The 26,499-nt window shown below is 39.8% G+C and overlaps 1 protein-coding gene across 10 annotated transcripts in view; it reads right to left on the bottom strand.

Annotated features, from left to right (window-relative positions):
* The window catches only part of LOC110599556 (C-reactive protein), a 153,835-nt gene that overhangs the window by 99,174 nt on the left and 28,162 nt on the right, over positions 1 to 26,499 (bottom strand). For 7 of the 10 annotated variants that reach the window (XR_013428145.1, XR_013428148.1, XR_013428146.1 and 4 more), the window contains 2 exons: positions 17,966 to 18,024; positions 17,279 to 17,401 (listed from right to left, as the gene is read on the bottom strand). The exons of 2 other annotated variants lie outside the window; for them this stretch is intronic. The gene's annotated coding sequence lies outside the window, so the exon portion shown is untranslated. The remainder of the gene's footprint in view (positions 1 to 17,278; positions 17,402 to 17,965; positions 18,025 to 26,499) is intronic. One more of the 10 variants, XM_078027201.1, reaches the window with a different exon arrangement.

The following is a 26,499-nucleotide window of genomic DNA, read 5'->3' as shown; positions in this document are numbered from 1 at the left end:
ATCATCATCTATTTAAGATTTTTTTGTATTTTTAAAAATTCATCACCTAGCTTCCCTAAATTAAAAGTTAAAAGAGTTTCTACTAAAAACCCACCACAAATATCATTCTTAAAAATGAAATTTATGAACTTCCCTTTAGAGACAGGAGCATAACAAGATACCTGCTATCTACCTACTGCATTGTGGAATTCAATGCAATAAAAAAGTGATCTGATGCTCAGAACTGATCAAAAATATATAACAATGTATGCATCTGATGATCTGTATTTTAAAATTCTAGAAAATCTATACACAAACTATTAGGATCAACAGAAGTTCAACTCATCAAAGAACTATAAAACATAATAAAAATGTGCCTTTCCCATGAAAGAGATCCGTTAGAAAATACAACATAAACTATCCCAATCACCATATTGAAAAAACTAATAAAGCATCTGGCAACATTGTTATTTAAAAAGTATAAGACATCAAAATGAATAGAGAACTATGTCACATGCATTGAGTAACCTAGTATCATGATGATGTTGATGCTCTCCAAATTAATGTATATATTACATTAAACATTTTCACACATAATCCAACCATTTTATCTTTAAAAATATAACTTACTGGGGTTGTGGCTCAGTGGTAGAGCACTCGCCTAACACAGGTGAGGCACTGGGTTCAATCCTCAGCACCACATAAAGATAAATAAATAAAGGTATTGTGTCCATCTGCAACTATATAAATATGTGTGTGTGTGTATTTTTTGTTTGTTTGTTTGTTTGTTTGTTTTAAAAACCCTCAGAGACACATACAAGGAAATTCTCTGAAGCATTGTTTGTTCTTGGGAGGAAAAAACAGAAAGAATCCAAATGTCCCTGAGTTGGAGAATGTTTATTTCTATTGAAGAATCGTTTACCTCGGTTAAAAGGCATGAAAAAGATATACACCTTGCTCTGCAACAAATCAAATGTCTGGATGCAAATTAGGACATGCATCATTATAATATGCAAATAAAATATTTACATAAATTAAAGACTAGCATCAATATAACATAGAGGTTATATTCATTTATATGCTACAGTGAAACAAAAGACCACACTTTCTCACAATCAAAGAAAAATCCTGAGTAATATGTGAAGATCTTAATAAAAAGCCTGAAAATTCAGCCTAAGTGCTATTTGTGCATGCAGTAAATGGTTTAGTGACTTCAAAAATTGCTATGCATTCCACAATTTTAAGCTATATTGTGATGCTTGTAATTGCTGATGAAGAAGCCGCCAAGACATTTCCTTCTTTGTTAAAAAAAAAAATTATTGATGACTTAAGCTATACTCATAATCAGATTTTAAATTTTGATGAACCCAGCCTCTATGGGAAGTGATAGTCCTCAAAGGAGGTGTCAAAGCATTGGACAGAAGCTGCAAAAATCAAGAGTAATTGTAAAACTGGCAAAAGTGTCCGGAGAAGCTTTTACTATGCTAATAGTTTCATTGGATCGTTACTGTTCCTGTTAGTGCTCTGGTATGTTAGTGCACTGGTTTTGAGTAGACTACCCCTAATTATCTATGGTTCTAATTATCCCACAAGCCCTGTTATTTTTAGTACACAATTACACAGAACATGAGGATTTTCAGGAATGCATACATCACATTAGAGCTAAAAGAAAATGCACTTCAAAAAGGATAGATCTCAAAAACAATACTGAATTTTAAAAAGCAAGTTATGAAAAGCTACTTAAATGGAATCACATATTGGCTTTTAAAATCTGAAACAATATTATGTGGCACACATACATATCTACCTATCTATTGTGTTCGTAAGTATTAAGAACAATGAATAATTCATCCCAAGTTGAACCCTCAAGTTCATTTTCATCCCAAGCACCCACAAATTCATCCTTCTAAAGAGAGGAATATCAGACAAACCAAATTGAGAGACATTCTGCCAAATCAAGGATTTGTACTCCTCAAAATTGTTAAAAGTCATGAAAAACAGGAAAGACTAAGAAATTTTCACAAACCAGAGACAACTAAAATAACACAATAACTAAACTCAATTCAATATCCTGGATTGAATCCTTAAACAGGAAAAGAACATTAGCAAAAAAACTGGAGAAATTTTTTTAAAAAAGATGACATCTACTTAATAAAAGTGTACCAATCCTGTTTTTTAGTTTTGACAAATGTATTATGGCAATGTAAGATGCTAACACTAGGGTAAATTGGGTGAGATGCATATGGGAACTCTGTATTATGGTTACAACATATCTATAAATATAAAATTATTCCAAAATAAGATTTTTATTAAAGAAAAATGTTCTGTTCAAAAAAAATATGTAAGAAAGGCAACAATTTTATTACCATATCTGCATCTGGGACAGGGGATCAAGCCTTCTTTAAATTATTTTGAGTGTTGTTAATGTGTGTGTGTGTGTGTGTGTGTGTGTGTGTGTGTGTACATGACACAAATTTTCAATTCTTGGTGACATAGTTTTTCAAAATAAAAAAAAAATTTAAAACAGAAATATTTGTTGCAGTAACCATTAGAGGAGGAGCATAAGTATAAACAACTTCCCAACTCAAGAGAGGAAATATAAAGTTTGAGGTCTGAGGAAGCTTATTAGTGTAATTCTCTCTTTGCCACCTGAGTTTTAAACCAATAGAGAAGTCAGACAAATGGAGTCAGACAAATACTATGTTTAAAACTGAAAGGGGCCGGACTGGCAAAGATGGTTTAAGACAAATATTGTGGGGCTGGGGATGTGGCTCAAGAGGTAGCGCGCTCGCCTGGCATGCGTGCGGCCCGGGTTCGATCCTCAGCACCACATACCAACAAACATGTTGTGTCCGCCGAGAACTAAAAAATAAATATTAAAAAAAAAATCTCTCTCTCTCCTCTCTCACTCTCTCTTTAAAAAAAAAAAAAAAAAAAAGACAAATATTGTCAGCCTCACTTACCTGGTCCCAGGTAGTGCTAAATCAGATAGACTTCCCCTTGTGGTTGCAGAGTATTTATTGCCAAGGTCATCAGAAAAAAAAAATCCAAACATATCTGCTAGAGGCAGACAGACCTCAACACACACACACACACACACACACACACACACACACACACACTCAATAGAATGAGAAAGGGACAGAAACACACAGTCTCAATTTGTTAACCCAAAGTCAAAGATAAGTCACTTTTAGACAAGGACCCAGAACAGGGGGCAATATAATGGATAAACTATTGGGTCTGCCTTCATAATCTTTTACTAAAAGTCTTTTCCTGCTCCTCAGTTCTTATAATGTATGGAATGTACCTTTTCTTACCCGATGGTTCTCAATCAAATTAACCACAAACACCAGGTGTAGGGTGATGCCAGAAACTAGTAGCTCTTTGGCTTTACTCTCAAACCTTAATTCATAATCTTTACTTGCTAAAAGTCTTCTCACTCTTAGCATGTATGGAATGTGCCTTTTCTTACCTTGATATTCTTAACTAAACCATAAACATTGAGTGACATCATGCTAAGAGTCTGTTCTCCTCCTTAAAGGAATGATCATAAAAATACCATCAACTGGAGTTGAAGCCTCCCCTTCTCCATTTCTTTTCCCAATTAAAGCTTGGCCTGTATATTCGAGTATATTCATGCTCACTTGACTTGGATTTTGTTTTCGTTTTTTAATCAGCACTGAGTCAAAAGTTCTCACCTTCAGTATCAACTCTTTCCAGTGGCCTGCTGATAAACCAGGTCTCAGAACAAAAAAATAACCTCGATTTGTTGTTTGCTGGTTTCCAGGCTGTAAATACTACCATTAGGGCTGATTTCAAATCGAACCTGTGCCCTTACTGAAGGTAGAGTTGAGAGGAGGTGTGCAGGATACCAATGATCCCTCCCTGGGGAGAGGAATGGGCAGAAAAGTAATGAAGACAGGCCCATTTAGGGCTGCTTCCATCAGGGAGTGGGGAGCAAATATCTCACTCCAAAATATATCTACTTTTTGTTCATTAAGCTCCATCAACAAGTTTCTGATCAAACAATGACATGACTATCCCCAGTGCTCCATTATAAATTCTCCATGACTGCTGGTGGCCAATGTGGCTTTTTGCCCCAGAAACTGTGCCACAGGTCAGAGCATTAGATCAATTAAATTATAAAGGCCACACTGTAATCAAGTCTAAAATTCACTCCCTACCCCCGAGTCCACATTATTTGTAGTCATATCTTCCAATATAATTCTATCCAAAGTTCTGTGTGGAAATTAAATGACAATATTAAGTTATTTCAGTAATCAATGCCAATAACATAAATATCCTGAATCTAAATACAGAATCTCCTCATTGTTAAAATTTCAAAGAAAGCTTAAAGTCCAAAATTTTCATCCTCCTCAATTTCCAGTTTTGCTTGTCTCATCCGGAAGGTCCCACTGAATAGTCTGGGTCAATCATATTTCTTCAACATCCACAACCTGGGTTTCCTTACTACTTGGGGTGTGTCTCCCTCAAGTCCAGTAAATTGGAGCCCTTCCTTCAAAGAGTTCAAAGAGTTTAACAGGACATACCAGATGACCACAGCATTGGCTCCAATCCACCAAAGTGTAGAACACAAGCTAATACCACACCTACTAAATCAAATATTGCAGGCAAAATGATTTCCCAGGGCTCAGTATGTTACTGGCAGCCAAGCTCAGGAACCCTACCTAGATGCCGGGCTCACTGGATTCCGTCCCCTACCCTCATAAGATAGAAAAAGGAAAAGGAATTTTATGCAGCTTGATCAAACTTGATGGGAAGCATCTAGAATGCTTCTCCACCCCCCTCCCCACAGAAGCCTTAACAATTTACAGAAACAAGAACCAGGCGATAGACCTGTGTAGATTCAGTCCATGAGCCTGTGCTAGACGGACCAGGCAGGCACGTTCCGATTCCTTGCTGTTCTCCAGGTCACAGGAGGCAGCCCCCCAGCCTTTCCTTGGGGTATGAGGAAATACAGGCTGCGTAACAAAACGGTGACCAGGACGTTGTCCTTCATTTCAAAGGAGCCCTTCATTCCAGTCGGTTTCAAGTATTGACAAAGACAATAACAATTCCAAAATATCTGACATTGAGAACAAGAAAACCTTTGCTTTCTCCCAATGCCAGTGAATTGACGTCAGGTGTGCTTGGTCTATATCCTATGAATTCATTTAGGAGAAACCTCTTGAGGGATTCATTGAATCTCTTGAGGCACTGAATCCACACATCGGCCCTGAGAGGGGAATCCACCTCGGCCTACGCTAAGAGCAGCACACAAAGCCTGGTCTCCTTCCTGAAGAGTCTGGAGCTCTGCCACACTGGCACTGCTTGTCACCACGTCTCTGTCTCCTTTGATGTGTCTTTCTTCCTTCTGTTTAATCAGAAGCTCTTGATCCCCATCCATCCCTTTGAGCCTTTGTTTCTGACACCACCCCCCCCCCCAGAGGTCTCTCATCTAGTGAGAGTCTCAGCAGTGCATTTGGGGACAGGAATGATTGTTTCTGGGCTGGAGGCTGCTGCTGTAGCCTTCTGCTGAGGAATCATTCAGGCCAAGGAAACATACCCGGGAATGGTCTCTCCCGGGCCCTCACCACAGTTTCATCTTTATAATTACCCTACGCAGACTTATAAACCGAAGCGGCTACGAGGCTTCCCACACTCAGCCCTGCACGGCCAAATACATCCTTAAGAAATCATTTATCAGCTTTCGAATGTCCCGGGTCAGCATCAAGCAGCATTTCTTTCTGCAACACCGTTGCTTTAGGTAATTAACAAAGCCAGAAACTTCTGTGGAGGGGATGACTCAATTTAAGTAAAAAATAAATAAAATGCACTTGCTCTTCAAAAGTAGCATCAAAATCAGGCGCCTAGTATCCCCTTCCAACCAGCCTTCCACCCTTCAGCTCCTTGGATACAGAAATACCCTCACTATTTATTGGTCATTAGTACAACTCTGTTTGGCTACCGCAGTTGTTTCTTTAACATGAACTAAGTTGGTTGTGTTTGGTAAGCTGGGTTTCAGTACAGAAGTTACAAAATTATTTTTTCTTAGTCACTTGCTGTTTTTTACCACTACTACCAGCAGTTAGTATAAAAATAAACGAGGAATTCAGAACCAAATATTCTTCCTCTTGACCCACCTGCCCATGTGCTCCGTCTTAGGGGTAACTACCGTGCTGTCCCCTCATCTCAATGCATCTTTGACTCTATCTTTCCATCTTTCTTTATACAGCTTTCTATCAAGTAAGATTTACCTGTTCTTTCTTAAAGCCCAATATTTGTCGGGTTATATCTTAATTTATTCATGATAGTAGTTTTATGAAGATAGTGCTTTAAAATTGTTCCAATGACAGCATTGCATAATTTTTTTTTCCTTTTCTTAAATTGGTGCGTTAGAATCATACATAACAGTGATCTTTGTTGTTACATATTTATACATGCACATAGCATAATCAGATCAATTTCATTCCCCAGTACCTCTTCCATAGCATAAATTTCTAATTCTGTACCCCAACTCAGATTTTCCCCATAGGACCTCATACTTCTTACTTGATTTTGAAGACTAAGAAGTTATTTCATGGCGAGTGGCGTTACAACAGAAATGCTGGCATTGAGAAATATTCACAGAGAGATTTAAAATCTAATTAGATCATTTATATGGAATTTTCTATCTTTAAGATTGGGCCAAAAACTTAAGCCAGATTCTGACATAGAAACTAAATTCAGAACAGAAAGAGAGAGAGAGAGAGAGAGACTCCTGAAAATCTACAAAAAAAAAAAAAACAGCTGTTCACCTAAATCCTACTAATTTAAGTCTCTGAACAGCAGAATACTATGGCAGAAGAAAAATTGTGGAAGGGTCTTCAGTCAAGATCTTTCTGGGCTGGGGATGTGGCTCAAGCGGTAGCGCGCTCCCCTGGCATGCGTGCGGCCCGGGTTCGATCCTCAGCACCACATACAAACAAAGATGTTGTGTCCGCCGAAAACTAAAATAAATAAATAAATATTAAAAAGTTCTCTCTCTCTCTCTCTCTCTCTCTCTCTCTCTCTCTCTCTCTCTCTCTCTCTCTCTCTCTCTCTCTCAAAAAAAAATCTTTCTGTTGCAGACAGCATAAATCTGAAAGGACTTCTGAAAGAATATTGCTTATGAGAAACTAGAACCAGGAATCAAAGCAATTCCATCTTAAACTGGAGGATCTCTCAGCCTTAACTCAAAGTTATAAATAGTATGCCAGGCCTGGTGGTGGCACATGCCTGTAATCTCAGTGGCCCGGGATGCTGAATCAAGAGGATCACAAATTCAAAGCCAGCCTCAGAAATTTAGCATGGCCCTCAGCAACTTTGCAAGACTCTGTCTCAAAATAAAAAATAAAATGGGCTGGGGATGTGGCTCAGTGGTAAAGTGCCTGTGGATTAAATCCCCAATTCAAAAAAAAAAAAAAAGTAACGTATATAAATAGTGGAATAATCTATGTAGTCCAGATCTATCTGATCAGGAGGTTGATTAGGTTAATATACTTAAGCAATCATAGTCAGGGATTTAAGGGCACATAATAGAAATAGAGCTGCCAGAAACCATTCTTGGATATGGAGTAGGGGCTGTGCTATCAGAAGCAAAGGGCGGATGAGACACAAAATACAACCTACTAGAAGCAGAGTACAGAGGCACACACCTGTAACCCCTGCATTTAGGAGGCTGAGGGAAGAGGATCTCAAATTTAAGGCCAGCCTCAGCAACTTAGTGAGACCCTGTCTTAAAATAAAAAGAGACAGGGATGTAACTCTGTGGTGGTAAAGTGCCCCTGGGTTTCATCCCCAGTGCCAAAAAAACAGTGGGAGAACTTCAAGAAATAACAATGCTGTGGAATGCTCAGGAACACCCACTAAAAGCACACCTGCTTTACAACCATCCTTCCTACTGCTCTTTTATAATTAAAGACCAAAGTCCCCAGCAGCCCTTACATTCCTCTTGCAGATTCTGGATTCAGCCCGGATTCTTCAAAGGCCTACATAGTCTCTTGGGTTCCTCACTCAATTAACTACAGAATCAATATGTCTAATCAGTTCCACTCCACTTGTTCCACTTGTTCGCTGTCCCTCCCTCACAGACTTTTTCATTTTAGGTTTTCTTTATATTTTCTACAATGAACTCTAATGAAGTTGTGTGCGTTGGCACATGCTTGAAATCCCTACAACTCCGGAGGCTGAAGCAGGAGGATGCCAAGTTCAAGACCAGCTTCAGCAACTTAGCAAGACCCTGTCTCAAAATTTAAAAAAAAAAAATTAGAAAGGGCTGGAAATATAGCTCAATGGTAAAGTGCCCTGGTCTCCATCCCCAGTATTTCCAAATAATAATAATAATAATAATAATAAATTTTAATGAAATCAACATTAAAATAAAAATAACTAACATGACAAGTTGCATGAAATAGATAAAGCCCTTAGATAAAGCTGTACCTGGATTCTTTCATGTGTTCTTGGAAGACTTTTTCTTTCTTTCTTTTTTTTTTTTTTTTTACTGCTTTGGTGATTCAGTCCTATATTCACCAACAGGGGGGCATTTCATATTCTCTGGGTAGAAGGCACAAGTCATCTTCCAATCTTCATAGGGAGGAGGGTTTAGGCTACATACCTATGGATCAGCTAGTCAAATTTCCAAGAGATTTTATATATGTATATATATATGTGTGTGTGTGTGTGTGTGTGTGTGTGTGTGTGTGCGTGTTTTAGTTGTATATGGACTCAATGCCTTTATTTATCTTTATGTGGTGCTAGGAGATTTATAAACCACAATGTTAAATGTCAGATACACATGCACGGAAACACTCAGAGACTTGGTGCTGAACCTGTTCAGCATGAAGTGCAGGGTGACTCTGTTGATCACTTCTGTGGAGGTCCTTGGTTAGATTGAGATCTGCATTCCCTCTGAGCTTGTGTTCCTCATCCATTGTACCTAGTAAGCTAAAAACTACAATTCCCAGGCAACTTGCTACGAAGGCTCCACGTGTTATATAGGTTTAGCCAAGCAGAAACACTCACCTGATATTTGAGTACACAGAAGACTTCCAAGTGAACAGATTTCTAAATTTTTGGATTCTGTATCGCTGTCCTGAAACCCTTAACAATCTGGGCACACATTCAATGTCCTTCCCTGACTCCCACCCCCCAACACACCCTGAATTTCACCATAGCTTTTTTTTTTTTTTTTTTTTTTTTTTTTTTGGTGGTGGTGGTGGTGGTACTGAGGATTGAACTCAGTGGCACTTTACCTGAGCCTTATTTTTTTATTTTGAGACAGGGTCTCCCCTAAGTTGCCCAGGCTAGCATAGAACTTGCAATCCTTCTGCCTCAGCCTCCTGAGTCGCTGGAATCTCCACCGTGCCTGGCCATCTTTCACATTTTCGATGTGCCTTCTGAAACCTACAACATTCTTTTAAAATAATCTAATCACCATATCTAATAAAGTTCATAGGATGATTGCTGACATTAATATATGATTCTGATTTACTTATCCCCAAAAAGCACACCTTAGTGTTAGGTACATGTGTTCACAGACGTTTCCAGAAGAAATGCCATGCCTTTTATGGTACTTCCTGCTTCATAAGATTTTAACCTCACAACACATTGAAATATTACAAACTAAGCCATAAGAGGAAGCAAAATTTATGTCATCTAATTTTTATAATTTGTTGTAAAAATCAATAATTATATTTATCTGTGTCATTTTAATTTGATTTTAGTAATCTGCATTATAAAATTCTTTCCACTATTTATTTTTTTAGTGCTTTTTGTAATAGTCTTCGAAGTACAAATCCAAGTACTAAGACGTATTCCTTGAAAATATAAAATTAATAATTCATCAACAAAATTCTTATGTATAGTTATAGTGAAAAATCGTGTGGCACAAATGTTTCCAATATCTGAATAATTCAATACTTCTGAATAGCTGCAGTAAGATTTCTACCTTTTGAAATAACATTTTCTAATTGGGTGTTTTTGATGAGTGGAAGCTCATCAAAAAACATATATCAAGGTCCTAATTGCTGGATGGATCCTCAGAGTGTGAGCTGATGTGGAAATAGAGTTGTTGCAGAAGTAATTGGTTAAGAGGAGGCCCTACTGAAGTAGAACTGGGGTCCAGTCCAGTAAGACCAGAGTCCTCCTAAGAAGACAGCCATGTGAAGACCCAGAAACCTGTGGGAGAACACCTGGATAGTAAAATGAAGCAATGTCATTGCAAACTCAGGAAGGTCAAAGATGGCCAGCATACCACGCAAAGCTAACGGGGTGGGGGTGGTGGGGGCAAGGAAAGGTTCCCCTGTAGGCTGCAGGGGGAAGACAGCCCTGCTGACACCTCGATTTCAGATTTCTAGCCTCTAGAAGAGAATTTTTTAAATTTCTGTTGTTTTAGGCCGCTTAGTTTGTGGTACTTTGTCATGACAATCCTCGTGAACTAATACAGATATCTTTCATACAAATTTGATTTCAGTTTTGAATTGCACTATCACTTTCTAGTAAAAGGAGTTGGCATGGTACAACATTTAAATCTTTTCAACTTTGCCAGTCTGTAGCAAGATTCCAATCAGGAAGAATCGGGGTGTCGAAGAAAGCAGACAGGAGAATTCCTCTGGATACAATACAGTAGCAGTTTGGAGTTTTTATAAAAGACTCAAGCTCTAATAAAAATATAATGAAAGTTTTTCAACCAAAGTTCCAAAGACTATGTAGAATTGAAAGCAAAAAAAAAAAAAAAACACCAATACTAAACATAATGAATCTTCCATAGAATATGTTTTCCTTTCCAATAACAGCCATTCTGCTTTGTGTTCTTTATCACAAAACATTGTCAAACAATAGTATGAGAGAAATCTCTAGTGCAATGTGGACCGATTTATTTAGAGAACATTCAGACTCTAAAATTAAATCAATTCATTCTTTGCAAGGAAAACTAAGGGCACTGGTTAAAATCATCAGTAAGCTTAACATTTAAACTCATTTAACAAGAGTGGCTTGGAGAGTCTCATAAGAATCAACATTGCTTACCAGTTTCAAAAGTTTTCTACTGAAAAATAGAGAATTTTACATAAACATGGAGAAGGTTTTACCTAGTGTGCTGTTGGTAGATTTTTAAAAATTATATAAATCTAACTGTGGTATATATATACTCAATGGAATATTACTCAGCTTTAAAAGAGAATAGAATTATGGCATTTGCAGGTAAAGGGATGGAATTGGAGAATATCATGCTAAGCAAAGTAAGCCAATTCCAAAAAACCAAAGCTGAATATTTTCCCTAATAAGTGAAGACTGATCCATAATGGAGGCGGGGGCATTATGGATCAGCATTGATTGGACAAAGGGGAGGGAGGGAAGGGGAGGGGTTATCAGGGTAGGAAAGATGGTGGAATGAGATAGACATCATTACCTTAGGTACATGTATGACTGCACATATGGTGTAACTCTACATGGTATACTACCAGAGAAATGAAAAGCTGTGCTCCATTTCTGTACAATGAACTGAAATGCATTCTGCTGTCTTGTTAGAATTAGAACAAATGAAAAAAAAAAGATTATACAAATCTGCTACTGCAATTAAATACGTTCCCTATTCTGACAGTATCATAGTTTGTACAGCGAATGAACTGACTAAATAATAATGGAAATGACAATAACAGCAGTTCCATAGAACTTACTAAGTGCATTTTCATATTAACCCAACTAATCCTTATGATTTTGGGGTAGGTACAACATTATTCCCATTTTACAGATGAGGAATTGAGGCACTGAGAAACTGCTCACCAGACTAGGATGTAGATTATGGTAGATAAGTTACACCTTACACACAGAAAAATCCACGGATGTTTTTAACCATTCCAAGTTAATAAACTGTCCACGTTGGTGGAGAAGAAAATGCATGCCAAGAACCTTCTTCGTGTTATTTTTTAAATTTGGAAATTTTTATTCACATTGCTTGACCTTACACTAGGAATGGGACAGGGATATCTACAAACAAAATTCTTGCCCAGGTCAGCTTCATGGGTGAGCAACTGCACATTGGATTACACACAGGGCCCTGCTCTTAGAAATACCCAATTTTGAAACAAGAGGCCCGACACTTTTCGTGTTGCAGTGGGCTTCACAAATTATATAACTGTTCTCGGTTATTACAATGACTATATACAAATAGATAAATTTCTTTTATCTATGCTTTAAAACTTGCTTTAGCTTGGGAACATGATTTTATTGATAAACAAGCTTTGGCTGCAAGAAGAGTTCTGAGTTGTAGGAAGCATTGGGTATTGCTATTTAAATTGTAAATATTTTAAAATCAAAGGAGTTAAACTTGCATCTTTTTAAATTGATATGTAAGGAAGTGGGATCATCTGATCCCCAGCTAGTTGCTGCATTCAAAAATGAGATGGTTGTCATGGGGATGCATAATAGCATGTTTATTGGGACTGAATACAAAGTCAGAGTCAGACTTTTTCTGACAAAGAAGAAATTGATTTGGCTGATTGCTTTGACAATGAATAGTGCTTTGCTCATTAGATAATATAAATACATGTTATGGTTTGCCCAGGGCAGTTGTGGTTTATTGGCATAATTAGTAGCCCATCCTCATTAGGCTATATGGTAGACAATTTCCATAAATTGTCTCATGAACCCTAGATCTAGCATCTTTCCCCATTAATAAGTAAATTAAGGTGTGTTATCAAAATATAATATTAACAAAGGTGAATTAAAAATAATATTTACATGTTCCTAAGCCTTTCTAAGTCTATCTGGTTAAACAGTTACCACTAAAAAGCAATCGATAAAATTAAGGGTCCTCTGTTGCATCTAAATTTCAGAGAAATTAAAAATTGGGAAACAAATCTTTCTGTACATCAGGTAATTTAGGGGTTTCTTTCCTTTTTCAAGATATAAGGAAAATCTAATCAGTTGGTAGAATGTTATATATAATATTTATGACAGAGAGTCTGTGACTTGAGGCATATAACTGGAAAGGCATTCAAAGAATGAAGCAAACATACTTGTATAAAACTTGTTCTGATCCCACCTACTTATTTGCATGAACACGATTTCTCAGAGACTACATTTTTAAAAGGGGGGGGGATGGAAATAGAACTAATAGAACTAATGGTGAATCCGGTTCATCATTGCAGCTAAGTCATATTTATTTACAGATATATGAACTGGAAACTAGTCAGTGAAAGTTTGGTGAGGAAAAGGATATTTACACAGCGTCGTCCCACAAAATGCTTCTTAATTACAACGAGGAAAAAGTGTAACCTTATAGTGGAGAAACCTGGCAGACATGGCATTCGGTAAGGGATCAAAGCTAGCATTATCATCAGTAATGGGGTGAATTCAAATTGTGAGCCCTTGACTAAACACAAAGAGGAGAAAGCTCGCCCACTCTGTGATAGTACTGCTAAATTGCACAACCTAATTCTTATTGTAAGGGAACATCCAATGAACCTTAATAGAGGGACATTCTACAAATGTCTGGTCTATAATCTATAAAATGCCAATATCCAAAAAAAAAAAATGTTTGAAGAGCTCTCTCAGACTGAAGGAGTCTAAAGAGATATGACAACTAAATGCCACGTGTGCTGTACATGAGGCACTTGCACTATACAAAGGACATACTGGAACAATTGGTGAAGTTTTGAGAGGGTCTGAAGATAAGATGATAGTGAGAAATCAGCACTAATTTCTTGATCTCAATGGCCGGCCGTGTTGTAGTTTTAGAGGAAAATATCCTTGTTCATAGATACTATACATCAAAGTATGTGGTGATTTCTTATTTCACTCCTGCTGCTATAACAAAATACCATGAACTGGGTAATTTGTATAAAAGAAATTTATTTCTCACAGATCTGGAAGCTAGAAAGTCCAAGATCAAAGTGCCAGTGGGTTCCAAGTCTTTGTTTCCAAGATGGCGTCCTGAACACTGTGTCTTAACTTGGGGAAAGGCAAAAGAAGCAAAAGGACCAACTAGTTCCCTTGAACCCTTTGATAATTAAGGATTCAAATCCTATGAGTGAGAGTGTAGCCCCTCGTGACTTACTATCACATTGGGTCTTAGACTTCTATGCATGAATTTGGAGGCACACCTTCAAACTATGGCAAGGGTAGGATATCATCTGGCAACTGCCACTCAAATTCTTCAGGAAATAAAGGCTCTTTGTGTTGTTCCTGTGGAGAGGATCACTTTCAATGATTCCCATGTCACTCAGAAAACAGTCAAAGTCCTTACAATGGCCAAGAAGCCCCTTTAGGATCTGTCCCCACCTCCTTTTGCACTTCCTGTCTTAAGAGTTGTCCCTTTACTCTTCTCCCGCTTCATGGGTCAGCTTGCTTTTCCTCAAACCCATCGGGGACACTCCCATTTTAGCTAGAGTTTTGCCTGGAATGTTCTTTCTCCAGAAGTTTACCTGGTCAGCTCCCTCGTCTCTTTCTGGCCTTATTTCTGTTGTAGGGACAGACAATAAAAGGCACCAAAGACAGCAGGAAACAGATCTATTTGGCTGCAGCCAAGTTCAGAGGGTGCAGCCTTTGCTGTAATCAATCAAACCCCTGAATCCCGAGTTCAGGGAGTTTCAGAGTTTTATACCCAGCATGTAAGGGGAGGGGCTCAGAAGTTCACAGTCTGCAGAAGTTCACATAAAAGCAGCTTTTTCTTTCACTATTTTGGGCAAGTTAACTCTTCAAGGACAACTCCTGAGAAGGGGAGAGCCTCTTCTCCCCTTTCTTTCCTCCCCCTGCCAGCTGTTACCATGGAGCCCAGTTGTAACTTATCTTAAAAATGTAGACATCTCTGTGAAGCCCCAGCTCAAGACCAGAGGCCTTGTTTGCACATTTCTACAAACTACTATACTGGATACGTTTGTGAAAAACTAGTAAGGGGTGTCCAGCACCTGGAATGCTGGTATCTTCTCGGCCAGTGGCCAAGTAAACAGGGCGACATGAAAATAGGAAGTTTATCTGCATTGGACTCTTTTGCAGAGACTCTTTGGCTGACAGTCCTAAAATCAGCCGTGGTGAAGATCTCTGGAGAAGCCCCGTTAAGACTTTTCTGTGGAGAGAGGGGGTGCCGCTTCATTTCAAATGTCACCATTTCAATGAGACCCACAAGAACCACTGCTTTGATTTGAAGGTCCCATCCAAAACTTAGGTTGAAATTGAACTGCTACTGTGACCATATTGGAAGGTGGAGTCTTTAGGAGGTGAATAGGCATCAGGGCTCCACCCTCATGACGGGATTAATGTTGTTGTTGCAGGACTGGGTTAGTTATCATGGAAGTGGCTTTGTTATAAAAAATAATTCTCTCCCACCAGTTCTTTTGATCCCACCTACCTCTCTCTCTCCTGTGCCTTTTTTTAACCATGTGATACCCTCGACCATGTTATGATGCAGCAAGAAAGTCCTCAGCAGGCTGGGCATGGTGGTACAGGTCTGTAAGTCCACAGACACAGAAGGTTGAGACACGAGGATCACAGCCTGGGCAGCTTAGTAAGACCCTGTCTCAAAATTAAAAATAAAGAGGTGGGGATATTGTTCATATGGGAAAGTGCCCCTGGGTTCAATCCCCAGTACTTAAAAAAAATAAAAATAAAAAAAATAAAAAGATCTTCACCAGATGCAGCCCTAGGAATTTGGATTTCCCAGCCTCTAGAACTGTGAACCAATAAACCTCTTTATAAATTACTCCATCTGTGGTATTCTGTTACAACAGCAGAAAATGGACTAACACTACTGACTTATTTAAAAAAGCAAAAAAAAAAAAAATAAAGTCAATCTTCTTCCCACATTCTTGATTCCTAAACCTTTATCTAATTGTCTTACTTTTATTTTTTTCTAAGAACATCTATCCCCTTCCGTATACCACCTCAAGTAATCGCATATTATGTTTGTTATTCGTTGTCTGTATTCTACCACTAGATTATAAAGTCCATGGGAAAGAAGAATTTTTATTTTCTTCATTGATTTATCTCAAGTTTCTAAAACAGTGTATGGGCACATACATATTCATGGAATCAATTAAAGATTTTCCAATCCTGGGTGGGGGATTGGGTGCATTGGAAATAACATTTTATATGTTTTTTTTTTAATTTCTCAAAATAAAACATTGAGGTGTTTTTTTTTTCCCCCAAGGAGGGTGTAAAGAGTAGGACTTCCATTTCTGGCAATATAAGACTGAGAAAATCCAAAATATAAAAGATTCTGAAATTCTGAGTAAAATGTAAAGCATATTTTTAAATACATAGTTGAAGTACAAAAAAAAAAAAAAGCAAAGGAAAGTCCTAAGAGACAAGATGGAAAGGAGTGAGAAAGCTACAGTGAAAGATAATAATGGCATGTGGTTACCTTACTTGCACAAGTCACAGCTACAAGGGACAGCAGACAGGACCTTGTATACACAGCATTGTAGAGTGGAAGCCGAGACACACACACACACACACACACACACACACACTCACACACACAGCCTACTCAAGTAGTTATGGAAACAGGAAAGTATGTCATATATTTTCTTAAATTTAGCCTTGGTTAGAAAAAAAAATTAGATCAAAGTCCAAAACTAGAAACCTCAATGAACAATTATTAATGAAGAATCTTCTTTAACGATGGGGGACAGATGGCTGACCAAAATGGTTTTAGAAGTCAAACAAAGCTAGCCATCACAAACAAAATTCAGCACTCCCCCATTATTTGAGGCAAACAGAATACATTTCTATTCCTTAAAAGCACCACAGGATCCAACTGAAAGAGCTTCCCACTGACCAAAGCTGAATAACAAAATGCATAAAATAATACTGAATTATAATATAAAGTATAACTATCCATAGTCCACACTGATATAAATAAATGCATGAGTAAATAAATGAGAGAAGACATGAATATCCTGTACAGAAGAACTCCAATAATGGATGTACATACTCTATCCTCAAAGAGGGGTAGTTTGCAGGGAGGGGACAGAGTTTCCCACTCCTTCAGTGTGGTCTGCACAGAGTGTCTTCCTTGCAAAGAATGAAGAAGTACGGGAAGGCAGCAGGTGGGAAAAGTAACTTGAGAGATGCCTGAGGAACACTGCCTCCGTCAGCTGTCAAGGTCAGTATCAGCAATCACAAATCATGCGGATCATTTGTATGCTTGATATAAGATGATGGAAATGACACTTTACCTCTGCAATCTTCCTATTAAAAAAAAAAAAACTCACACCCCAGACTAATCATGAGAAAAAAAAGCACACAAATTCCAACAGGAGAGTCTTCTATAATTTACCTGACCAGTGCTCTTCAAAACCATCAAGGTCATCAGAAGTCAGGAAAGCGAGAAATTGTCACAGCCAAGACGAACCTAAGGAGACTTGACAACTAAATATAATGTGGTACTTTGAATCTCACCCTGAAACCAAAAAAAAAAAAAAAGAAGAATATTAGGTTAAACTAAGGAGATCTGAATAAACTATAGACCTTGGTTAATAATGTAGCAAGGCATTATCAGTTCATTATTTGTAACAAATCTACCATATGATTGTAAAATGTTCATTATAGGGAAATTGTCAGGAGGGATTATATGAAAGCTAGATTCTCAATATTTCTGTAAAATTTTAAATTATTCTAAAATATAAAGTCTGTTATAAAAAATAGTAATAATACAAATTTTTGGAGCTAACCACAAACTGTCTGCACCTAAGTCCATATCTCAGGATCTACTTTGGGAGAAACCCCAACAAGGAACACATGAAGTCATTGCATCATTGGTTGAATAAACTACAGTGTAGCCTGCTATATAATAATTTAAAACTGAGTTGAATCCTTACATGTTTAAATGGAAAAAAAAATCTCAAGAAACTTCCTAAAATATGATTCTCTCTCTATAAATGAATTACAGTAATACATGCATATGTGCTAGCATATGAATAATAATTTTTCTGAATATTTACATAAGAAAATTAATAGTGATTACCTCTGGGTAATGAAACGTCTCATGTGCCAGAGATATCACAGTGCTGGCAAACTGGCTCTCTGGAAAACAATAAAAAGCTCTGATTTGTAGCATGTGTTGATTTTCATGGTGTGAATAACACTCCATTCTATCATGTCTGATTTCAAGCGACCCATGACTTAACAGACTGAGAACAATTCTTGAATAACCACCCACTCTTGTGAGCCAAGGGTGGTTCATCTCCAATACACCATTGGGTGAAAATGTAAAATTGTTTTATAATTTTACTTGATAGTTGAATTTAATTTTTGAAATAACCTTTATTTCATAAAGAAAACTGTTGAGCACTGGCTAAGTTTTTCATTTCCAGTTCTTGGTTACACGTAGCCTTGGAAATAAGCCCAAGTCTGCATTCCCCGCCACAAAGGAAATCAGTCAGCAGAGATCAAGATGAAGGAAATGTGCCCTTTTTATTCTCTTCCTCTCTGGGCTCTCATTAGAACTCATGTTTCCCAACCAAAAAAAAAAAAAAAAATCGAAGGTCAACATGCCATGAAGCTTCCTATGGGTACCTCCTTGTGCTCTTTACTTTATGAAGATGGAACACACTGGAAGGTGAAATCATAAACAGGAAGAGAAATGAGGAGCTCTGGGAAATGTAGACAGGGACATTGCAATTTATATGTCCATTTTCGTGACCCTGATGGTTTTTGAAAACTATCTCAGAGCCATTTTACTTTAGAGTGGCTACTATCCCCAGATAATAAATCAGGCAATGCCCTAACCCTCCTCAAAAGTATGTCTTCCTCTTGATTATGATTCAGCAGTAAAGAACACTTAATTAAAATCAGAAACCCGCATTATCATCCTAACCCAGATGATATTGCCTGTAAAAGTCTGAGCAGATCTGTTACCCTCCCTGAGCCTCAGTTATCCTAGTCTATGAAATAAGAACTTTGAATTACAAGTTTCCTCAGAAACTCTTCGGTCTTAAAAAACTTACAATTCCGTTATTTTTGGTGATTTAACTTACTTAAAAGCAGCTCACTCCTCCCAAGAACTCAGACCCTCTGAAATGTCTTTAGGTCCTATACAAAGAGAAATGGAAGTGCCAGCGCCTCTGTGTGGACAGCAGAGGAATAGCACCAGGGCCCAAGGCAAGAGAGGAACCACCCACAGCAGATACTGCAGCCTCAGAATCAGATGGGGCGTGGGAGACACTTCATGGGCACCACCAGTCCTGGACCTGAAGTCCCCACCTATGGGCAATGTTAATTCCTCTGGGACAACACAATGCCTCTCTCCTTTGTGTGTTTTTGATACTGGGGGTCCAACTCAGTAAGCTATATCCACTAAGCAACATCCCCAGCCTGATTTTGTAGTTATTTGGTTGGTTTGGTTTGGGGTTTTTTTTTTTTTTGCTGTTGTTTGATTGATTGATTGATTGATTGGTGGTATTGTTTATATTTTATTTTGAGACATGGTCTTGCTAAGTTACTGAGGTTGACCTTGAACTTGCAATCCTCTTGCCTCAACCTCCACAGTCCCTGGGATCAGGAATCCTGATCCAGTTCCCAGATCACATTTGCCATTGCATCCTCAAAAATAGTCTTTCCAAGAGGTTCCACATTAAGATGGTTTTGTCCATCAGAAATGAACACAGTCTGAGCTTGGCTCTGAGCCACAGAGATACAAAAAGGGAGCGTGGAATCCTCAGGCTTCTCTTGACAGGGGAAGAGAGAGGGAGAGAGAAAGATGCCTAAAGGGTATGACATTATTACTGTGGTCCCTGGTGGCAAAGGAGCTTACAGTGAGATCGGAGAAGACTCCGACACGGGAAAAGGCCTTCAGAAGCTTTCCCAGCTGTAGCTTAAAAATCTCATAAGCATCAGATGACTCTTTACAAAGCCTAAGAGCTGTTCCCCTGAGGTTTGTGGGAGAAATGAAACAGTGAAGGAAAGTAATTTTCTCTAAGATCAGAGGCCTCACTCTGCCACCAGGATTTACGTTAGGGAGCGTAAATCCCTGGCAATAATCACCAAGATCTACGTGTCACTTTTCAGAATGTAAAATGCCTCTCGCTACGTTACCTAATCTGATTTTCATAACAAGCTGCGTTATTGATGTCACAGGAAAAGACTGGAGAGGTGAATGAGGAGCTCTGGGTGTAGCCCCAGACTCTACCACTCACCAGTTTGTGACTTGAATGAATTGTCTCAGGGTTGGGATTGCCTTCATTTGACAGATCAGGACACTGAGGCTCAGGTAAGCTAAGTGATGTGTCCCTACCAACAGGGACAACATGGAACAGCCTGGATGAATGAAGGCTTGACACAGCCGCTTCTTTATCATAAAGCATAATTTTAACATGAAAAGGATAAAAAATAATATCCAAAGGCTGCAGTAGACAGAATGGGCAGAAAGGAAGGGCAACAGAGGTTAAGAAGATACAAGCTGGGTGCAGTGGCACGTGCCTGTAAAACCAGCAGCTCAGGAGGCCAAGGCAGGAGGATTGCAGGTTCAAAGCCAGCCTCAGCAACTTGGCAAGGCCCTGAGCAACTTAGCAAGACCCAGTCTCAGAATAAAAAATTAAAAGGGCTGGGGATGTGGCTCCGTGTGATTAAGCACCCCTGGGTCCAATCTCTGCTACGAAAAAAAAAATGATATAAAATCCATCACCCAAAAACGAACACAGGTTATTTATTAGAGAAATGGTTAAATATGTGATTGTCTATCCAAGTGGAATCTCTTAAGAACAAAATAAAAGGGTGAGCCTGGTTCACATCTGTCAGTCCTCCTGAACAAGTCTGGAAGAGGACCTGGAGTTGCCAAGGGGTCATGACCCCCAACTGGTAAGTAACAGCCAGTTATCAAAGGTCTCCAAAGAGAGTAATTTAGACACTTCCTATGGTTATGCCAGATACGTCATCTAGTCAAGAAGGACGGGAGCCCAGAAGTACAGAGACCAGCCACCTAAGAACTAATGAAATAATATTTCATTTTTATGTTAGACCTGCTTCCTCCAGGTTTATGGTTGCTTTTGTTGTTTGGTACTAGGGATGGGACGCAGGGACACCCTAACACTGAGCTACATCCTCAACACATTTTATTTTTTTGAGACAGGGTCTCACTAAGTTGCTGAGGCTGGCCTTGAACTTGTGATCCTCCTGCCTCAGCTTCCTGGGTTGCTGGTATTACAAGGCACGAGCCACCATGCTCAGCTCTGCCGAAAGGTTTTAAGTCATACCTCCTAGTTATGATTGAACAAAAAGAGGTAATTCCCGTAGCTAGGTAACTGTTTCCTATCTAGAGTTCAACCTCACTCTTCTCAGGCTTGCTCTTTGCACCCTTAAGAGTTTCTGGTGAGAAAACTACGTACCTGAACAGTGTCTTCCCATAGAACCCCTCTCCCCACTCCACCATGTTAAAGCCTCTAGGAGAGAGTTTTCTCAAAAGAATAAGGAACTAAAATCAGCACAAGCGTTTCACGGTGTCCATGCTTCCAAAAACTTGATCGGCAACTGTGATGGAAGATAAGATGGCAATAAGTCAGGACCGCTGCTCTGCCCCCTGGAGGGAGCGCCATTCACAGAATATCCTCGTATTGGGCAATATTCATGTGAGCCCGACTCTCCAGTCCCTGATTTCCAGTTGCAATCTCCCTAGCCAAAGTTTTCTTCTCCTGGGGTTTTAGAAGGAAAGGTGCTATTAAGCAGAAGATATGAATGTGTAAATGTTTTTCAAACACAATTGTCCCTCAGTATCCATGGATGACTGGTTCCAGGACCCTCTGTAAATACCAAAATCCAGGAAAGCTCAAATCCCTTATATAAAACAGCACAGTGCTTGCATACAACCTAAGCTCATCCTCCTGCACACTTTAAATCTTCTCTAGATTATTCATAATACCTAATACAATGTAAATTCTATGTAAATAGTTGTTACACTCTATCGTTTAGGGAGTGATGGCGAGAAAAGCCTGCACATATTCAATACAGACGCAATTTTTAAAAATATTTTTGACCTATTGTTGATTGAATCTGCAGATGGAGAATCTGCAGGTGAGGAAAGCTGAGTGTATTTTCCCTTAGGAGGTGCACTGTGTGGAGGAGACTACGTTACATAGAAAATAGACGGGTTTGGGGCCTGGGGTTGTGGCTCAGCGGTAGAGCGCTCACCTAGCATGCGTGAGGCACTGGGTTCGATCCTCAGCACCACATAGATATAAAATACAGATATTGTGTCCACCTGTAACTAAAAAGTAAATAAAAGGAAATGGACAGGTTTGCCCATCAGACTTCCTGCACCCCAAGCTTCACGATGCAGAAGTGATCTCTATAACGTGATTTGGTGTTGATCCAGAGAAGGAAGAACCGCTGGTCCCAACATCTCTCTGCACCATCTGAATATTGGCTCCAGGCTACAGCTTGAGGAGTTTGAGTTCAGCCTCTTCCCCATTAACATTTACAGAATGTGATTTATGTCCCTCAGAGAGTTGATTCCTTCTGCTTTATACAACTGGATAAGTCAAAAGGAAAAGGCAGAGACTCGTCTCAGCCTTAAAAAATAAGTCGGTTGTTTCACTCATGCAGCACCACGGTCAGTTGCTAATACACACACACACATTGGCCTAGGGGGATCACAAGCATAGGCGTAGTCAGTGTGAGCTCCATAGAAAGGGGAGGGCTGTGTCGGTAAGAACCGGATTCACACATAGCAACTGTTACCGTTTAGACATGAGGTGTCCCCCAAGTTCTTGTGTTAATGCAGGAATGTTGAGAGGTGAAGTGATTGGATTGTGAGACCTGTGACCTAAGCAGTCCATCCGAGTTTGAGTGGATTGACTGGCTGCTAACTCTGGGCAGATGGGGTATAACTGGAGAAGGTGGGTCACTGGGGGAGTTCCCTGGAAGGGTTGGCCTTCCCTGTGGGCCCCTTCCCCCTTCACTGCTTCCTGGCTGCTATGAGGGTAAAGCTGCCCTTCACCAAGCCCTTCTACTGTAGACCCAGAGCCCCACTTTGGACCCAGAGCCATGGACTTGGCCATCCACGGACTGAGACCTCTGAAGCCTTGGGCCCCAAATAAACTTTCCCTCCTCTAAGTTCTTGCTGTCAGGTATTTTGTCCACAGCCACATAAAGTTGCCCCAAAACCATAACAGAAACCCAAATACGGTGGCTCAAGCAAAACAAAGGGCTCATTTCCTCCCATAAAAGAGATCAAAAGTTAGATGATGCAGTCCTATGAAGTTATCAAGGTCTCAGACCCCCCCCCTCTAACTTAGGACCCCCACCATTCTTATGAGGTGGCTTCTGTTCTCAAAGTCACAAGATAACTGATGAGACCTGACTCTCAGACCTGTCTTTGAAAGTAGGTGGAAGAAGAATGGTGAGACTAAGAGCAAAAGACGAAGACCCCAGGAACCTTCCCAGAAGTTCCACGCAATAACTTCTCAAATTTCACTGGCCAGAACTTAATCACATTATCAGACGTAACAGCAGAGAAGGGTAGGAAAGGCAGTGTGGTAGCTTACGTAGCATCATCATAGTAAAACCAGAGCTTATTTCTGGGAAAAAAAAAAAAGGCAAAACAGTAGATATTGAGTGGACAAATAGCAGGTGTGTCTCAACACCGTATGATCAGTGAGTTCCGCCGTGTGAGCTCAGCTGCACTCAGTGTGGAGCGGATGTGAAATCGCTGCCGTGGTGGAGGTGGGTGCTGTCCGTGTGAGCTTAGCAGGAAGTGAGAAAAATACAAAGTCGGGAGTGAGATTAAGAGCGTGGTGTGGGGCATGTAATCGGTGTGGGATCGTTGAGATGGTTAGGGTTGTGAACAGCTGGTCTGGGCTCAGTGGCGTTGTCAAGCACAAGCAGTGAGATCAATGAGAAGAGAGCCCAGTCATTACAGTTCCGAGAGGTGGCAAGGGTTGTGCAGGGTTCGTGTGGATGTGGAGGGCTGGTTCATGTCTGATTGGCCTGTAGAGATGAATCATACTAAGAAGCCTTTCTACTACCAGCTGTGAGACACACACCTGTAACCCAGCCACGAAGGAGGCTGAGGCCAGAATTCCAAGGCCAGCCTCAGCAAGTTAGTAAGACCCGGTCAACATAAAAATTAGAAAAGGCTGGGGATGTAGCTCGGTGGTAGAGCACCTCTGGGTTCAATCCCCAGTACCAAACACAAGAAAGCCTTTATACCCATTTTGCAGCTTTTTGGAGAACCTTAGTTCATACAAACTTCTCAGCAAGATCATGGAAAGTTGGGACATGCCTCCCCTGCTATATGGAATCCATGCCCAGTCCTGCGTCTCCATCAGAGAATTGCGATCAGGGTCTACCTTCATGGGGCAGATGTGACATTTATAGGCATAGGTGACTGTCTTGTCAGTTCCAAGTAAGTTCCACTTGGCTGTTGTGCTTCTGTGGCCAAGTTTCTTTAGATTAGCAGCCGTCATACATCACAGCAGGCAGGTTTATACACCTCCACCTAAAGCCAGAACTGCTAACAAATTACCTTGACACGTTGATTGCTTGCCTTATCTTACCCTGGAGGCCTCCAGAGTCTTCCTTCACATCCCCACAAACACTTCCAATTACCGCTTTGGTTTATCAGGGACTGTTTTCTGGGTGTTCTCTTCTGCTGTCCCTGACCTTGATTGTCTGCATGATGCATCCTTTAAGTTCTTGCTGCATCCCTCTTAGATTTGCCCCTGCTCATCTCTGTCTCGGCTCCTCTAGGGTGTGTTTTATTGCCCTCTCCGGCATTATCCAATGCTAACGTTCCTCAAGCAACTCTAGAACATCTAGAGGTGGCCTCTGTAAGAAAGAGATTTTCAGGAACAGAATGCCACCCACATTGCCTTATCAGACTTCATGAGTTGCACAATGGAAGGAAATCATTACTTAAGATTTCAAAGCACAACAGAGAATTTCAACATGAACCGGGAATAGGACTCTGTGGATCATCCAGTCCGTGCCAAGCTAATGACAGGAAAGAACGGCTGATGAGTCACGTGATTGCCAAGAATTGGCCCATATCCTTCCCGAGGTCAGTGTTCCCAGCTCGACCAAACCCTACCACTCAAAAGGCAGTTGCAAGTAATCATATAAAGAGTTACCTCCGTGGAAATCCATTAAGTTAAGAGCCACACCTGAAACTGTTTGATTTTGGTTAGACGTATGATTGACACTATGCCCTTAAAATCATCATGAGCTTCTAAGAGATGACATTGACTCATCGACTTCTCTGTCATAATCAGTTATAATTCTAGAAATAAACCCCATGTGAATTCTTAAGAGCAATGGTCTGAAAGAACTGATATTTGAGAATCCACCATATCTTACTTTGCAGATGCAGCAATATATTCTGGGAAAATGACAAGAAATAAATCCCGAGCTCATTTGTCAAGACCTAGCCGTAACTGTGTACTCTCAACACACCTGCAAGACAAAGCACCAACTTTGCTGGGATAAGATATTGAGTGCCTTTCCCAAATGAGGATCTTGATGTGGATTAGCTCTCTTAGATGTGAAAATTCTCCTTCCTTTAACCACATCCTCATGAGATAAGTTAGAAGTTCACACTGATAAAGTTACTTCAAAAATCTAGGCTCAGTGGGCAAACTGACTTTTGTTCACTGTTAGAATGAGGAAGAAGCAGTAAAAACTATCACCCAAGAGAATTATATCAAATATCCTGTGTCACAGGAGCATGTCTGGTCTTCTTTAGAAAGATGGACTGACCTCACTCCCAGACAACACAGAACTTAATATAAACTTGGAATAGTGTGTTAGAATTTATAAAGTCATAGTTAACCTAGGAAAGAATAACTGTTACTGTCCCTTCATTACAAAATAGTTCTGAACTATTGAACTCTTACGTATAAAATCAACCCCCTACTCAAAAAGACCATGAGAATCTCACCATATGCTATGAAGATGTGAGATCGTCAAGTGCTGCAACAGTCCTCTTGATGAGGTTGAATCTTGGCTGTTGCATCATGACTGATGCAATGAGACATCCCAGACCCAGAATGGGAAGCCAAGCAAAAATAAATAAATAAACAAGTCCAAGAATTACAAGTAGGGGACTGGGAATGGGAAAAGTCAACAGGGTTCAGATGCCAAAATGAGCCATCAGCAATCAGATGCGTATCAGAATTCAAGCTTAAGTTTGTAGGTTAAAAACAAGAGGTGAGGGCTGGGGATGTGGCTCAAGTGGTAGTGCGCTCGCCTGGCATGCGTGCGGCCCGGGTTCCATCCTCAGCACCACATACCAACAAAGATGTTGTGTCCGCCGAGAACTAAAAAAATATATATATATATTTAAAATTCTCTCTCTCTCTCTCTCTCTCTCTCTCTCTCTCTCTCTCTCTCTCTCTCTCCTCTCTCTAAAAAAAAAAATCAAGAGTTGAGTCAAATGACAGGAGTCTAGTGTTTGGAATCATACTGAAGGACATATCCTGATACCCCCATACAGTGCCTGACAAACGTGAGAACTTGAAGCCAGTAATTGAATCCCCCTTTCACATCAGGATTTCAGGGTACACTGGCCAG

The sequence above is a fragment of the Ictidomys tridecemlineatus genome, chromosome 11 (assembly GCF_052094955.1).
Source record: "Ictidomys tridecemlineatus isolate mIctTri1 chromosome 11, mIctTri1.hap1, whole genome shotgun sequence".
NCBI lineage: Eukaryota > Metazoa > Chordata > Mammalia > Rodentia > Sciuridae > Ictidomys > Ictidomys tridecemlineatus.
Note: the sequence above shows the minus strand (reverse complement) of the source record. Positions and strands in the feature narration are given on the sequence as shown.